This window comes from Hesperophylax consimilis, chromosome 27 (genome assembly GCF_061612785.1).
Source record: "Hesperophylax consimilis isolate HC1 chromosome 27, BYU_Hcon_1.0, whole genome shotgun sequence".
Classification (NCBI taxonomy): Eukaryota; Metazoa; Arthropoda; class Insecta; order Trichoptera; family Limnephilidae; genus Hesperophylax; species Hesperophylax consimilis.
In genome coordinates, this window is record NC_142862.1 from 11685608 (window position 1) to 11701999 (window position 16392).

The 16392-nt window shown below is 34.1% G+C and overlaps 1 protein-coding gene and 1 long non-coding RNA gene across 3 annotated transcripts in view; both read left to right on the forward strand.

The window, feature by feature from the left end:
• Positions 1-16392, forward strand: part of LOC149410582 (homeobox protein PKNOX1-like) — a 95515-nt gene that overhangs the window by 62972 nt on the left and 16151 nt on the right. The window lies entirely within an intron of this gene.
• Positions 2055-4746, forward strand: LOC149410583 (uncharacterized). Its single transcript, XR_016304989.1, has 4 exons — positions 2055-2216; positions 2992-3132; positions 3378-3527; positions 3712-4746. It is a non-coding gene; the product is annotated as an uncharacterized LOC149410583 (long non-coding RNA).

Sequence of the window (16392 nt, forward strand, 5' to 3'; positions counted from 1 at the left end):
AGCGCTCAAATAGATAGACGCGGGTAGCGACTTTATTTTATGCTATTTAGAGACTAGCGCAGACTCGTGAAAAATCATAGTGATGGAGGCGCTATTGCGTACTAATATCTACTCTATTTATTATCAAGCGAGTTCGAGAGGATTCAATAGTTTCTGTTAGAGCGTTACAGGTCACATTGAGCTAATTGGTGGTAGAAAAAATGGAAACAATTTTTTTCGCTTCGTGTCACATCTAAATATAATACATCAAATTGAAAATGTCAATAAAAATATTTTTTGTTTAGGTTACCCAATCGCGTGTCTGAATTCTCCAAAGAAACGCACTTGAAAAAGATGACACTTAAATCAAAGCAAAAGTTCTAGAGTTCGTTGAACCGGAATTACAGGAAGAAATTAATAGGTATTTTTAATAATAAATAATATAAATGAAAAACAGTAGCTTAAATTACTTGAAATATTCTGACTTCCATTACCTAACATAACCTAACTAAGAGGTATCGCTCTAATGAAAGAAGAGAGTGATGAAAGAAGAGAGTACTACGAACGTTTCATTGAATGATCGATTTTGTTACGTGAATACATTCCGAGAGTCAGAACTGCTTTCAACTTTCCAGAACCACTAGGACTACGGCATCTTTAAGGCGATGCCATACGTAGTAATGCAAAATCATGTGTTTTTGGTTTGAATATTTGGTCGCCTAGAAATGTTTCAGATGCTTTAAATAAATACCGCGAGTATAATACATCTTGTCCTTTCAAATAATCGAGTATTTTTTACATAAGTCTTTTTATAAGCCCAGAATAAAATAATTTATAAGGCCTGTGAAAACTGCTTTAAAGTTCAAAATTTCGTACTTACGAACCCATTTTCGGTTATGGTTTTATTTTATAATGTGGCAAATTAAGTTATTTATAAAATGATCGGAAAACATTTAAATATTTATGCCTGAACATCCACAAAATAAAATAAAAGGCACTTTTTGGCTATGTTTTTTTCTTGTCTAAATCAAAACAGTTGGATTGTGTTAAGCCTTATCGCCATCTACGTAAGGAGTGTTATTGATGGCGGCTCGATTCAAAATATTGCACGACGTATGGCATCGCCTTAATTGGGTTATGTTGTAAGAGGAATGTTGTGAACTATCTTTTTGACGTCCACTCCTGTGGCCTCATGGCCGTGGGGGAAATAATTCCCTCAGATCCTATGTCATCGTTGAGGATGCTGTTGAATTTTATAAGGTGAGGGAGTTATGGGGAGGATGAAAGTATGAGGTATGTGGGGTAGGAATCTAGGGGTCAGTGCGTCCAGGAGTGACGAACGTTTGATTCCATCCCTCCTACTCCCCCTCAACCGCCTTCTCCCGATCAGGCCCGCCACGCATTTGGTGGGCAGACGCATCCGCCGCCAAGACCTGGACAAACATCACCCTGTGAACCCGGCACCCCTGCTAAGTCGCTAAACTTAGCTAACCACTTGGAGTGACCTGTGGCAGAGTTATTGGTTTAACAATGAACGGTTCCTGGAGCCGCGGTACACTGAAAAAAATGAGTTAGCTAAAGTGTTAAGCTAATTGAAGTTGTGTAACCATCGCCTAAAGTTCAGCTACTTTACCTAAAATACTTTATGTGCAGATACCGTCGTTGTTTAGTAAAATGTGCTTGAGCTATTATAACTAAACTTTAATAATAGCACACTAAAAGCATACTTACCTAAACAAAATAATCGGTTTGGTTAATCAAGCTAAAGTAATTTAGTAAACCTATTTCACTTTAGTAACTTAAGTTTATGTGTTATTCCCAAAGTATTTAGCTAAATTTAATTAAACATCTAGTTTGGTTAAATGTTTTGTTCATATAGCAAAACTGAGGTTGGAATATCTAAATTTGGTATTTTTACATAACAATTAGTTGCTTTGCACAAACTTAGGCAAAGTGCAACAAAACTTTAGTTAAAATCTTCCGAACTTTGGTAGATCTTTTTATCATCGCTAGTGGTCTAACGCAGGTGTTCATTTACGACGCAGTTCTCATATCGCCACAGTTGACGAGTTGACAGTTGTGAATTGACGTTCGTTGCGCGCGTTGCGAATTTATTTTTGAATTGAATTGAATTTATGTTAACCGCTGTTCCTGGTTCCTAGTGATAATGGCAGACAAAACCGTGGAGGATTATTTAATTTCTTGGAATCTGGAGGCTTACATAGAAACATTTAAAGGTGAGTTTTCTTTTTTCATTTTTTTATTGATTTAGAATTTAGATCATGGAACTATGATATTATATATTTTGATAATATCCATTCTATTTGATTTAGAAACTGGCACCTTCATTATTCCATGACTCAAGTACCTACGCAATAGATTTAGAAGATTTGTATTTATTATGTACCTAGTTTGAAGAGTGCGTGTTGACGCTACAACCAAGATTGTGTCAGGAGTCATGACACAAGTTACAGAGAGTGGTATATAAAAAAATAATAATAATTGGATCACTTGTATAGCGCCGTTTTTGTGCAAAATCACCTCAAGGGCGCCTTTATTTCTTTGTTTGTTTCCGCCAGTATTATTTTGTATTGAACGAATGTTGTTTGAAACTGTAGTATTTTCTAAGTTACAGTTTTACCCTAGCCAGAAACTAGAACATAGCAGGTTATATTTAATTTTAATAAATGTGTATTGCAAATTATTAATTCGGACATAACATTTTGAACATTGAATTCTGTTGTTTTTTTTTGGGAGGGATATGTTTTTTTAAATACAGGATGACCACCCATTGTTAATGATTACATTTGAAATTTTCATATAAATGAAATAATTTCATTATTAAAACTATTGTATCTCCGCTTGATTCATGATACAGGGTGTTCGGTATCTGCTGTTGTATAAATATACATTTTTTTTAATGAATAGTTTTCATTCCTTTGAAAAATAAATTTTTATTTTCTTGTTTTGAAAATTTTTGTATTATCTCGTCGTTTTTTTTCTTTATTTCAGACTCAAGCCATAGACTCGAAAACACTCCTGATAATATCTCAAGATGATATTAAAGAATTGATTCCGACTGTAGGGCACCGGGCACTGCCTACAGCACACATTAATGCGCTCAAAGATGTTATCAATCCACCTGTCATAAGTGTAAGTTTTTAAAAGCAGTAATGATGACATATTGTATACCTAGGCCTTTTTTGGCTAACCATTTGGAAATAGTTGTACCGGACGCGATTTTGATACAAAAATAATAGTATTTAAAATAATAATTCCTGTAATTAATGAATAAATCGACTGCCGGGGGGGTCAAGCAATTCCAAAGGGATAAAAACAAAGCTTGACCCCTTCACCCTTTCTTTCCCCTTTGTGTACATACCCGCTTTTTGTTTCAGATTGAAGATATACCTTCAACTTCCAAACAAACAACGCCCATATTATATTATCAACACGATGACTTCCTTGTAAATGACATTTCCTTGTTGGAAAATAAAAACAAATCACAAAGAATAACGCAAGAAGCTTTTGAAGAGCAAATTTCGAATGTAAGTTAAATAATTTTAGTAAGTTTCAGATACCTAAGTAACTTAGGTTAATTGTTTTATACATTCCGATATATGTATTTTAGTAGTGGCAGCGTAGAATAGCCATCCTGTGACTGATATTATGATGATTATAGAAGTGGTTATTAGTTATGTAATCAATATGCAATTTAATTTTGTTTTCCAGGACTTACGCAATCATCTCCTATCAATCAATGAAGGGCAAGCACTTTTAATGCAGTTTGAGTCAAAGGGTCTGTTGGACAATTCTGCCAGACTGTGCAGTACTATTATAAGTAAGGAATTGCAGGGTAATCCAGATAGATCCATTACAAGCAAGAGATTTTATGAATTTGCTTTTCAAATCACCAAAGTCTTTAATAAAGAAAGCGCAGCTGTATATTTCACCCCATATGTGTGTTTTGGGCCTACCCAAAAAATTGCTGCTAAAGGTAAATTACTAGACACATACAGGCAGCGCCGAAAAGAATTTGCCAAATCAGGACACAAACATCTTTTACTATATTAAAAAAAAAATTATAATAAAAAATGATAATATAAATGTGTGTATGATCAAACGTGTTTTCTTTTTTGAGGCTTTGCTGGTAGCTGGAAACAATATTTTGAGAGACGATTCTTAACAAAATAACTTTTATATGAATGAGGTTTTTAATAAGTACTTTCTAGTCTTACAAAACATAATATTTATTTATTTAGGTTTCATCTCTCAAAAGGGTTGTAATAAACTACCTGCAACTCAAAGTATTTAACCCATGATTCTGAATTATGGGTATAATCCTTCGAGTTGATGGTGGTTACATTTACACCCTGTATTGTTTTCAGCTAAACTGCAAAGCTGCACTTCCTATTTAATATAGATAATCTAACCAAAAAGCTAAGCTGCAGTACCTAAAGCTAGCTAGCAGTAGAGAGCTAAAACACCTATATCGGTAGGGCTATTCCAACCGAAGTTTAGTTAATCAACCTAACCATTTTGTAATATTAACTAAATAATAAGGTTACTACATCTAAACAGTTAAGTTTTTCTAACCGAACACTACAAAATGGTTTAGGTATATAATTTTTAGTTTAGGTAACACAACTAAACACAAAGCTGTCTCAACCGATTAGTTTAGCTAGAATACCTGAATCGTTAAGCTGTCATAAATACAGTTTAGGTAACACAACTAAACACAAAGCTGTCTCAACCGATTAGTTTAGCTAGAATATCTGAATCGTTAAGCTGTCATAAATACAGTTTAGGTAACACAACTAAACACAAAGCTGTCTCAACCGATTAGTTTAGCTAGAATACCTGAATCGTTAAGCTGTCATAAATACAGTTTAGGTAACACAACTAAACACAAAGCTGTCTCAACCGATTAGTTTAGCTAGAATATCTGAATCGTTAAGCTGTCATAAATACAGTTTAGGTAACACAACTAAACACAAAGCTGTCTCAACCGATTAGTTTAGCTAGAATATCTGAATCGTTAAGCTGTCATAAATACAGTTTAGGTAACACAACTAAACACAGAAAGCTGTCTTAACCGATTAGTTTAGCTAGAATATCTGAATCGTTAAGCTGTCATAAATAAACTGCTGTTTAGCAAACAGTAGCTAAAAGTTCGGCAGTCACCACAGCAACTAAACTGTTTAGTAGATAATTACTGAAAATTTGGTAAATCGTACCTAAACATTTCTTTCAGTGTAACCATACCCGCCTCCTAAATTGTATTTGGCTATTACTGGTCAGCAAAACGGCTGACGACATTTCAAACAATATTTTGTTTCAAAATGTTAGTCTTTGACCAGGAAGATACCGACAGTATCCACCATTCTGAAATTGCTATTTATTTCTAAACCGTTCGAGCTTTTCATATTCGGCTCCCACTGTGTTTGCAATACAAATTGCCCCAAATATCCAGGGTAACTGTGCATACAGTGGTTTTTTGTTATTTGCACAAAAAGGTCGTTTGAAACCGAGCCCCAATTGATTATCACCATGGCCTTTAGCTTATTTGCAATTACGTTCGCAGGTTGCAAAAAAAACCTATGTACAAAATTACAAAACTCCACTTACGTGTTTTTGGCGCGATACACTTTTATCTTATTTAAAAAAAAAATCATATATCTTATGTCATATTTAGTCGCTGCTTGTAATGCTTTATTAAGATGATTTAGGAGCGCCCTTGAGGTGATTTTTCACGAAAATTGCGCTATATAAATCAGCCAAATATTATTATTTATTCGTAATTGCCAGAAATGGTTTTTTGAACGCATTGTAACCAATTTTTCTATTCTTGAAGGAAAAGTTTATTCTCATCGGCCGATGAAGATATTGCGTCCAAATCAAGTTGTAATTTAATAAACCTTGAATGCATTGATGTAATTAGAAATTCGATCCTTGAATGTCACATATAGTTTGAGATCGTAAGCAAAAAGCTAGCAGATTGTAAGTACTCTGGATGCATTCTTGAATGTCATCAATCAATAACAAGAATAGTATGGGACTAAAGTTTGATCCCTGAGGTATTCCTGAAAATGCAGTACTATGAATTCCCTGGTATTATTATTTCGTAAATTCTAAACAATAACGATGTAAGGTAGCTCTAGCTATAATATTTTCCATTCAGCTGCATTAAAATCACAAAAAGGATAAAACTTATACTTTGACGTTTCATTGTCCCCAAGCTTAAAACTCTACTTGTCTATGCAAAACGCAAATTTATAAACATTTTCCAAATTTCCACATACATAAATTAATTAACTCTGTATTGATATACACCTACAGAATGAATATTTATGCGGATAGTGTCTTCGTTTGTGTTATCCCACCGCAGATGTAATATACGAGTATTGTATATTTATAAACATCCCTTTCTTAATACCAATATTGGAAACTTTACGGTTTTCGGGCGTGATCGAGTTGGGTTTTACAATCTACAGTATGATCCAAAAGTATTTAACGTTTATGTACAGTATGTTTTATTTATTTAAATCTCTGAAATATTTTTATACCTACATAGGTATCGCAACCACAGTTGACCCAAAGCATTACTTAGATGCATTGCTTGCATAAGGCTGTTTTTTCAAAATTGACTTAAAAGTTTCAGTTGTTTCAGCTTTTTTAGAACTAATATAAAAAATAACAAACTGAAAACTTTTCTAACGTTTAAATTAATCAAAATCATTAATTGAATTTAACCAAATTTACCAAAAATGATTATGTGTTATGCTTATTAAATTAAAGAAAAAATGGTAAAACAAAGAATGCAAAGCTGATGTTAGTGTAATTAGTAAGATTAAGAAAGGGACGCATACATTATTGGGCAAGTAGGAACTAGTAAGTAGTTGGGTACTACAATGAACGAAGAAAGGAGTGTTAGGAGAATATATGACGCGAATTGTGAATGGTAGAAAATGTCAGGGACTCCCGAGGATGACACGGCACGATCAAGCGAATCAAATACTTGTGTCGGGCTTTGTCTAGAGTCAGAATAACAGATGAGTATGTATGAGAATATGTATGAATGTGAATGACGCAAAGAGTGTATGCCAAGACCGAGTTGTTTGTCGTTTCATCATCTCTGCTTATAGGGAGAGGCGGGGAAACGGCGTGATGGTTAGTTGGTTAATTAGTTGATAGACCCTGCAGACAAGCTGCCTTGTGGCAGATTTGCGTGTCTACTTTTTTGGTATTATTAAATTTATTTTAATATAATTTTTTTGCAATAAAAATAAAAAAAATACACAAATAATCATCGTCCTCCTACACTAACCTGTCCCTTTTTCAATAAGTAATCGTAAGAAAACGGACTGTTTCTCAGTGACGTTTCGCAAGAACTTCCCTGTCGTACCCAAGTGTATGCATATGCAACAATGCTAAGTATGTGTTGTTGACGTCAGCTCTAATTGCGCGATCTTTAACTCCCATGCTATTTTTAAACCAACCGGCATTTTTTGAAAAATATCTCAATTCACAGACATGCCACTGTGTAATAACATGATAATTCCCATTAAATAATCCGAAGATTAAATCTTTTATTTGAAAAACCTCTTAAAGTAGAACTTTTGTAGCTCCGAATAGACCCTCGAAACTTATATTTTTCCGACCACATTTATTTATCCTTCGCCAAGCCGCTTGCAAGACAAGCAGATAGCGGTATAACCACAAAACCATTCAGGTCGCCCGATACGTGTCCTCCGTGCAACGATACCAATTTAAAGTCCGTACAATTGTGTTCAATTTTGCTTGCATTGAGATTCTGTTATAGAGGATGCCGCACAATGATGAAGATGTTCGTATTTCAAAATGGCCGCTCCCCAGTTTTAATACTTCACATCCTTTTTGTGTAAATACATACCTCCTTTATTATAGGTGCTGCACCTAGCAACCAGAGTTGAGTCGAACACAGTACTAGCAGATTATGCACTGCTTAAAAGAGCATAATCTGTAATTTAAAGCATGTTATTCAACTTGAGAAAATAAGTTTTGATTTTTTTTTAAATACATAATTTTTATAATAATGAACAGAACATACTTTAAGGATTGGATATTTCATAGAATTTGAACAATTCTTCAAATTTCAACGTTCATTTTCGGGTTCCGTGAAAGTCCTATTCAAGTTCTGTTATTATATCATTGTAGGCCAGTTACTTGACAGAACTGAAATAATAACAGAACCTGAAAAGAACTTTCACAGAATTTGAAAATTAACTTGGAAATTAGAAGAATTGTTCAAATTCTCTGAAACTTTAAAGCATTTCAAGTAAGCGTAAATATTCGATGATTGTGTACCTGCACTTCTTGTTCTTTTCTCGCTAAAAACAAAAGATAGTTTGGCAAGGACCTCAATATCGGAAGTATAAATAAATAAATAAATATGCACTAGTACACACAGTCTGTGTTCGTTGAGCCTACTATAATTTGGCGATCTTATTATAGGTCACGTTAAGATTATAATACAAAATGGGATATTTAATATTATTTACAAACTATGAAAACCGTTAAAATTGTATGGAAGTTTTAAAGTTTATTGTTCTGTTATGATTATCGTATTAAAAATTTGTAACTTTAATATTTTCATTCATACTTGATTTCAAAAATTGGTTCCAATTGGCCACACCGTATGTCTTTATGTATAGTACTTGATCGATGACCTACGCGCACTTTATTTGTTATACACCACGTACGGCACGCATTCTCCTCGATTCTTGTCCTTACACTTATCGAGGAGTCCACGGAGTCGAGGCGGGCGGAGGTTGTTCAGTATCGCCCTGCCGGCTTAGAGCGGGCGTGCCTTGCAGCAGAATGGCTCCATTATAAAGTGGAGAGAAAGAAATGCCGCCGCTGTAAATATGTAGGGAAATAACAAATACATTATATTATTATGTACCGGAGGAGTGTTGTGGCGGATTTACTCTGCAGGGTGTTTCGGATAATGTCAACTATCTGAATACAAAATATCAAATATACTAGCACACACATTAACAATCACGGGATATTATAATCATTGACTTTCAAAAGAAAAAATAACTTATCGGATGTAGGTAAACTTGAAAATTTACGACATTTATCCAATGACATGATAAAAATACAAAACACGTTATATTCATACTTCATACTAATCGAATAAAAATGTAGAACCGCGTATGAAAATATAGCTATTCAAATAATATTATGTAAATTAACAGGCCGCTAAAGTATGTCCACTGGACCTAGTTTAGTGAAACCACGCGTGTTGTCTAAGGACGGATTGTTTCCGAGAATTTTTGAACAATTCTTCAAACTTAATTTTCAAGTTCTGTGAAAGTTCTTGCCAAGTTCTGTTATTATTTCAGTTCTCTCAAATTTCTGGCCTATAATGATTAATAACAGAACTTTAATAGTACATTCACAGAACTCGCAAATGAACGTTGAAATTTGATGAATTGTTCAAATTCTTTGAAACAACCCCTCCTCAGTAACGTATCGCCGCTATATTAATTCATATAAGTATCTGTCAAGCTTTTTTTTCATTCGAAATGCAAGCAATCAAGCTTGCATTTCAAATGAAATGAATATATACATATAGTTCAATTAACATTTCATTTTCAAAATTGGATCCACTTACCATATCAGATAAACGATAAAGTAGGGACCACACTTATTTTCTTATGAATTAATGTATATACAGGGTTTTCCAATAAGAGGTGTTATTTTGAATAGCCCGCTATTTCGGTAGATGTTACTTTTGAAGCTGTCATTTTTTGACATTTGACAAGTAGAAACTACGCCATTAATAAAAATGGAACGATACACGCTTCAACAACGCATTGAAATTATTAAAATTCACTTGAGTGAATCAAATGCAAATCATCTTGAGTGATGAGGCCCATTTCCACATCGGTGTCTTCGTCGACAAGCAAAATTGTCGCATCTGGGGCTCGGAAAACCCAAGAGTTATTGTTGAAAAGCCTCTCTATCCTCAACGTGTGACTGTTTGGTGCGGTTTATGGTCCGGCGGAGTCATTGGACCTTACTTTTTCGAAAATGAGGCTGGAGCAACAGTTACGGTGAATGGATTGCGCTATCGAGAGATGATTAATGATTTTTTTATGGCCGGAATTGGATGGTATTGATCTGAACAGCGTTTACTTTCAACAAGACGGCGCTACGTGCCACACGAAACCATTGATATTTTACGATTGAATATCAAAATAACACCTCTTATTGGAAAACCCTGTAAATATACATACTTTATCGCTTATCTGATATGATAAGTACCTAGTTCCAATTTTGAAAATGAAACGTTAATTGAACTTGAATAATGCCATGAATTACGGTAACGGCGCGTAATGTCGGAATATTTCACATTACTTACTTACCCATGCACCAACAACTGAAATTATATGTTTATTACCGTCTTATTAGATTCTTACGCACCGGTTTGTTAAGCCGGCCCGAAGCCCAATTTCTCTATGTGCGCTGTGGTAATGATTTTTTTTACTTTTCCGACATTACGCGCTGTGTAATATTTACACCGCTATTATAAGTTAAGGGGCTAAGGTTAAATAACTTACTATTTGACTGTAGAGTGTGGACTGTACGTCATCTTAACATATAAAAATCACGTGTCACTGTGTTCGTGCACGCTAATCTCCGAAACTGACCAACCGATTTCAATGAAATTTTGTGAATGTGTATGATTGGTTCCAGCTTGAAATATAGGATAGTTTTGAACCCGATAGGTGGCACTGTGGTCGAGAACTAAAAAATATAATAATTTCACAATCTTTTCTAAAAATACATAGGTACCTACCACCACAAAATTTAACTTCCCTACCTAGAAGGCTGTCTGCGGTAGGACAACGTGTTATATTATAAAATGCATTCCAAATGTTTGAGTTAAATTCTAACTGATTTATAATCTTATCTTAATATATAAAAATTCAGCCTGCGCACAGACATAGGAATTAATAGACGAGAAGATAATGGCGAGGGGTAAAATCAACTGTTGAAGAACGAAGGGAGTGAAGCTGACTGTGATTCGTCAATAAATCAATCTGACAGTAAATGGGCATCTCGCACTATAATATCACCATTTACTTCTTAAAAGTAAAATCTGCTTTTTAATGAATAGACATTTTTACATGGGAGCGCAAATTACTCGCCACGTTATGAACAAATTTGCGAAGTCCAAATTCGGCAAAAAAATTCAGGTTCTATTTTCAGAGTCGAATATTTCGTTTAAGTATTTAGTTAAGACACTTTTATAAATGTTCATAATTTACTTCCCAGCAACCAACCAGCTTTGTGTTTCGCGTCCAGACGTTTCTCGATGTGATAGTAACAACTGATTCATATTATACGATGTGAATATGCTTAAAATAAAGTAAAATAATGCTTATATATGGAATGTAATACGACAATTGGGTTTATTCTCTTTTTCACATCTATTTTTATAAGTTTTCATAGTACAAGTCAACATTTTGCCGTGTTATTTCGTAGAATGAACCGATGATGCCTCGACCATAGTTCGCACAAGAATGATGACGTCACGTTTTCAAATTTCACTTGAGGCCATACGCGAGCACAGCCGGCTCCAATGGAACCGGTATGGGGAGTGGGGATAATACGCTTTTAATCACTTAGGGCAGGTCTACTAATATTCATATGTCTATGAGCCTGCGTATGTTTGTGCTCGCAAAACTCGTCCACCGATATCGCTGAAAATTTCTAGTGCCAAGAGTGTTTAGAGATGTTTAAATGGTGGAAGAAGTCAGAAGCGCCCAAGGAAGACAATAGCAATAGCGAAGCATTGCGGGGGATCCACTAGATAATTTTATAATATGTGCGTATAAATGGCACTTGTTTCATGGAATTATGAAAAAATGAAAATTCTCAGATAATAGCGTTCTGAGAATTTTATTTATTTATTCCAAACTCTGTCAATTTGACTATCTTATAAATTAAAATCTTTACCTTAGATTTCTTATATTATCTGTGAAATGTATTTAGGCTTGTATTAAGTAAATAAATATATAGATTTGAAAATATTGACAGGTATATTAAATAATAAATAATATGTATTGTATTTGGCCAACGAAGAAAACCTGAACAAGCTGGAAATTATTCAAAATAGAGCTATGAGATGCATACTATGGACGGGTTGTTTCAGAAAATTTGAACAACTCTTCAAATTAATTCACAAGTTCTGTGAAAGATTTTTTCAGGTTCTGTTATTATTTTAATTCTGTCAAGCAACCAGCCTATAATGATATAACAACAGAACTTGAATAGGACTTTCACAGAACCCGAAAATGAACTTTGAAATTTGATGAATTCTTCAAATTATCTGAAACTACCCGTCCTAAGTGTGGATTGTTTCACATAATTTGAACAATTCATAAAATTTTTATGATGACTTTAAAGTTCTCTGAAGGTTCTATTCAAGTTCTGTTACTATATCATTATTGGTCAGTTGTTTCACAAAACTGAAATAATAACAGAACTTGAATCGAACCTTCACAGAACTTGAAACTCATCTTTGAAATTTGATGAATTGTTCAAATTCTGTGAAACGATCCGTCCTAAGAAAAAGAAAATATTCAAAAGTTAATCAAATGAGAGAGGAGCTGAATTGGATTCCAATAAAAAAGGGACTGCTGTAAAATGTGTTCATTTTTATACAAAATAAAAATATGAATAAACAAATGCCTAAATACTTTAAGGATTTAATAAAAATATTCTTAATTATGAAACCAGAAATGTTAATAGAATTAGATTGCTGCATATGAGAAAAAATAAATCACAGAATTGCTCAATGCAAAGATATTAGAAGAACGAGATATGCTATGTTGGCCGCCGGACCGTAGCCGGAGTACTACCTAATTAGGGTACTTTGAACGGTATCGGGACGTGTACGCACAGAAATCTGTTCTATGTATTAGTGCGGATACCTTAGCGCAAGCGAAGGTGTGCAGTAGTATTGGTGAACAAAACCGGCGACACTCGGCAAAACAATTCCACTCAGTACGAACTGCGCATAGCACATCTCGTTCTTCTAATATCTTTGGCCCAATGCGTACAGGATTAAAGATGTATGATGAAATGCTTGAAAATCTGAAATATAAAAAAATATCTGATATTTAAAAAAAATTGTTACACTTACTGCAAAAATATAATTTTATAAATAACGAAATGTAACCATGTACATATTAGTTCACATACGTAAAATGTTATATAAACTTACTCAATACACAATAAAAAAAATTAAAAAAAGGAAAACTTATAAAAAATAGCTTCTTTGTTATGTGGGTAGGTACAACCCAAAAATAAATAAAAACACTCATACGCGCACAGAGCGTTAAAAATAACAATTACGTCTATTACAGTAATATATGATGTAGAAAATAAATTTCTGAACATCGTGTATTGAAGATAAAACGAAATGAGAACGTACACTTTGACCATATTGTTTTTTTTCAAGTCACACTATTTTACCTTTGAGTGACTTTGGTGTTGCTATTTAAATAATTAAATAAATTTCAACGATTGCGGCATTTTTTTTATAAAACTCATCTGAACTTAAAATTTAAATAAAAGAATGCACTTGAAAAACAGCTCACAATTTAAAATGGTGCAAATTAATTGGCGTGCTTGAACTGTTGATAACTAACAACAACAAAAAAGTTACAGCTTAAAAATATATGTTTATAGATTAACACCGATTCGTTTTTATTTTATTTTATTATCGATATGTTATTAGCAGTATTTTGTTATAAAACATTATTTGGTAATGTGAGCCTCACTACCCTGCTTACCCGTGCTGAGGCCCCCATTTTATAATTTTATAAGACAAAATATGTATGTAAATAAAATGGACTGTGTTGAAATTATAACACCTGAAGGAAATATTAAGAAATAAAATGATTTAAAGTAATAAAAATAATATTATAAAGGCTGTAATAAAAAAAGATAATATGTGTGTAATTATTGGTAAGGTTGTGTGTAATACATATTTATAGATACTATGTAGTTTTTTTTTTGTATAATCGCGTTTTTTGTTCTTTTATCCAAAATGTACGCTCCTTTAACTGGTCTATTAATCGTTAGTTTGTGGATGTTGAAATTTAGTTTTTTGGTCACAGTGTACTTTAGCAGTGTTTTATATTTGGGGTATATCTAGTACATTAAATATGTTGAACATTTGGTCGGTATCAGTCATGTTTTTTTTAATATAGCTGAGTTTGTTGCTCCTTCCCAAGTCCTGATATCATATTCTATAATGGATTGACAAAGTGAATAATATATTGTTTACGTTTTAGTTTAAATACGTTTCTTATGTTTAGGAAAATGTGTATCGTTTTGAGTTTATTTGTGATGTGTTTGATATGGTGTGTTCATCTGAGGTTATTATGGTCAATTATGATTCCTAGATATTTTATTTGGTCAGTTTTTCTAGGTTTGTCTACAGTCTAGATTCGTGTGTTTATCTTATTTTTGGCTGTGTGGTTATACGATGTGAATTTAGTTTTCGATATGTTTATTGTAATATGTAAGTTTATTAAAATGTAATATTATAGATACCCACTTACGTAGAATTAATCAATCGTTTTATTTATAAACACGAATAAACCATAAAGAGACTTAAACGCCATGTGATAGGTCGGCGGTTTTTGACGCCGTCACGGGTCGGTCGGCTACGTGCATTAAGAATGCGGGAAATGTTGTAGGTAGCACCGATCGACATTGAGTAATTTTTGATACTGCAAATGCCAATTTTTGGCATGTAGCCCCCCTCTCCCATTTATTAATCCCGCCAAATCCTCCGCACATTGCTGCTTCCGGGCCGCCGCTCGGTGCTCGCCGGGGAGCGTGCCGGGAAAAGTGCAATAATGCACTTGAAGCCTCCCCTCTCGGGAACATTAATGCCACGCTTTCCCGTTCCCGTGCCCGTTTTCTTCGAGATAGGGATGAGGTGGTGCTGTTTTTCTAATGCCGAATAATTCTTTTGATATATTATTTTTGCCGAATATTACAGCTCTTTTTTGTAATGGAACTGTACAATTCTACAGTCGCGGGTATTACTTTTGCCAAATGACATATTTAAAAAAAAACACTCTTACAGATAGCTGATTTTTTGTTGTTGTTCAAAATAGTAATTATCTAAGTAAGTCTGGCAGAAAATATGATATGATATTGATGAGCTTCCGAGAGTTGCTAAGCGACCAATCTTTGTTTACGTAGATTTTTATCCAACAACACAATGATGTGTGGTATGTATTAGTTAGGACACTAATAACAAATGACGTTTTATTTGATGATGTTTTTATGGCGTTTTTCGAGTCATCGGTGTTGAGGGTTGTTATTCTTCTCGTTTGATATTAATTTAAATGTTTTTTATTATATCTTTGTGTCAATACCGCACAAGATTCTCATTATCTGGAGCCATCAGAATTATCAAAAATACTAATTTCGACTTCTCAACACAAGTGAAAACCCTCTCAAAATCCGTTGCGTAGTTTATAAGAATATACGGACGCAGATAGCGACTTTGTTTTAGACCAAGGCTGCCCAACCTTTTTAACAGTTGGGCCAAATTGACGATTTTAAATCACTGGCGGGCCACTGAATACCTGACGGTTCCTATTTCCATGGGGGGGGGGGGATTGTTAGAGAATTTCTATAAAACATAATTCCCCACAAAAAAAATCAAAATGAGTGCTCCCCACAAAATATTTGAAATCCATGGGGGGGGGGGGTTGTTACGGAACTTCGCTGAGAACATCATATGTGATTCCCCACAACAATTTTTCGAATTCCATGGGGGGGGGAGGGTGGCTACAAGATTCCATTTCGGACGCATAAAGTATTATATCAAAAACCGGTGTATTTTTGTTTAAAAAGTAAGTTCAACAGGTTAGATTTTTTCGTCGCTGATTCTCGTTCTGAGTAGCCTAAATAGCGATAAATCGCCTTCGTTAGCAACACTGGTGACCGCGCGCAAACTGCACTTTTTCAAATTGGCGGATTGGCGGGTTTTTTGAAAATGGTTCACGCCGGCCACTTATAATTCGTTCACGGGCCACATTGTGGCCCGCGGGCCTGGGGTTGGGCAGCCTTGTTTTAGACTATTTAGATATGTAACTACGAACTGTTTTATTCACATCAAATGAATATTTATCTTAAGATCTTTCACCATTGCCAAAAGAGGCACTTGTCCGTTTTATTAGTACAATAGTGTGTAGAATAATATATTAGATAAATACATAATTCAGTAAAGACTAATTTCATTAATAATAATAATAATAATGATAATAAATCACCTCAAAGGCGCTGTACAAATTTATAATACATTTCTACAGTGATCTATGTTATTAC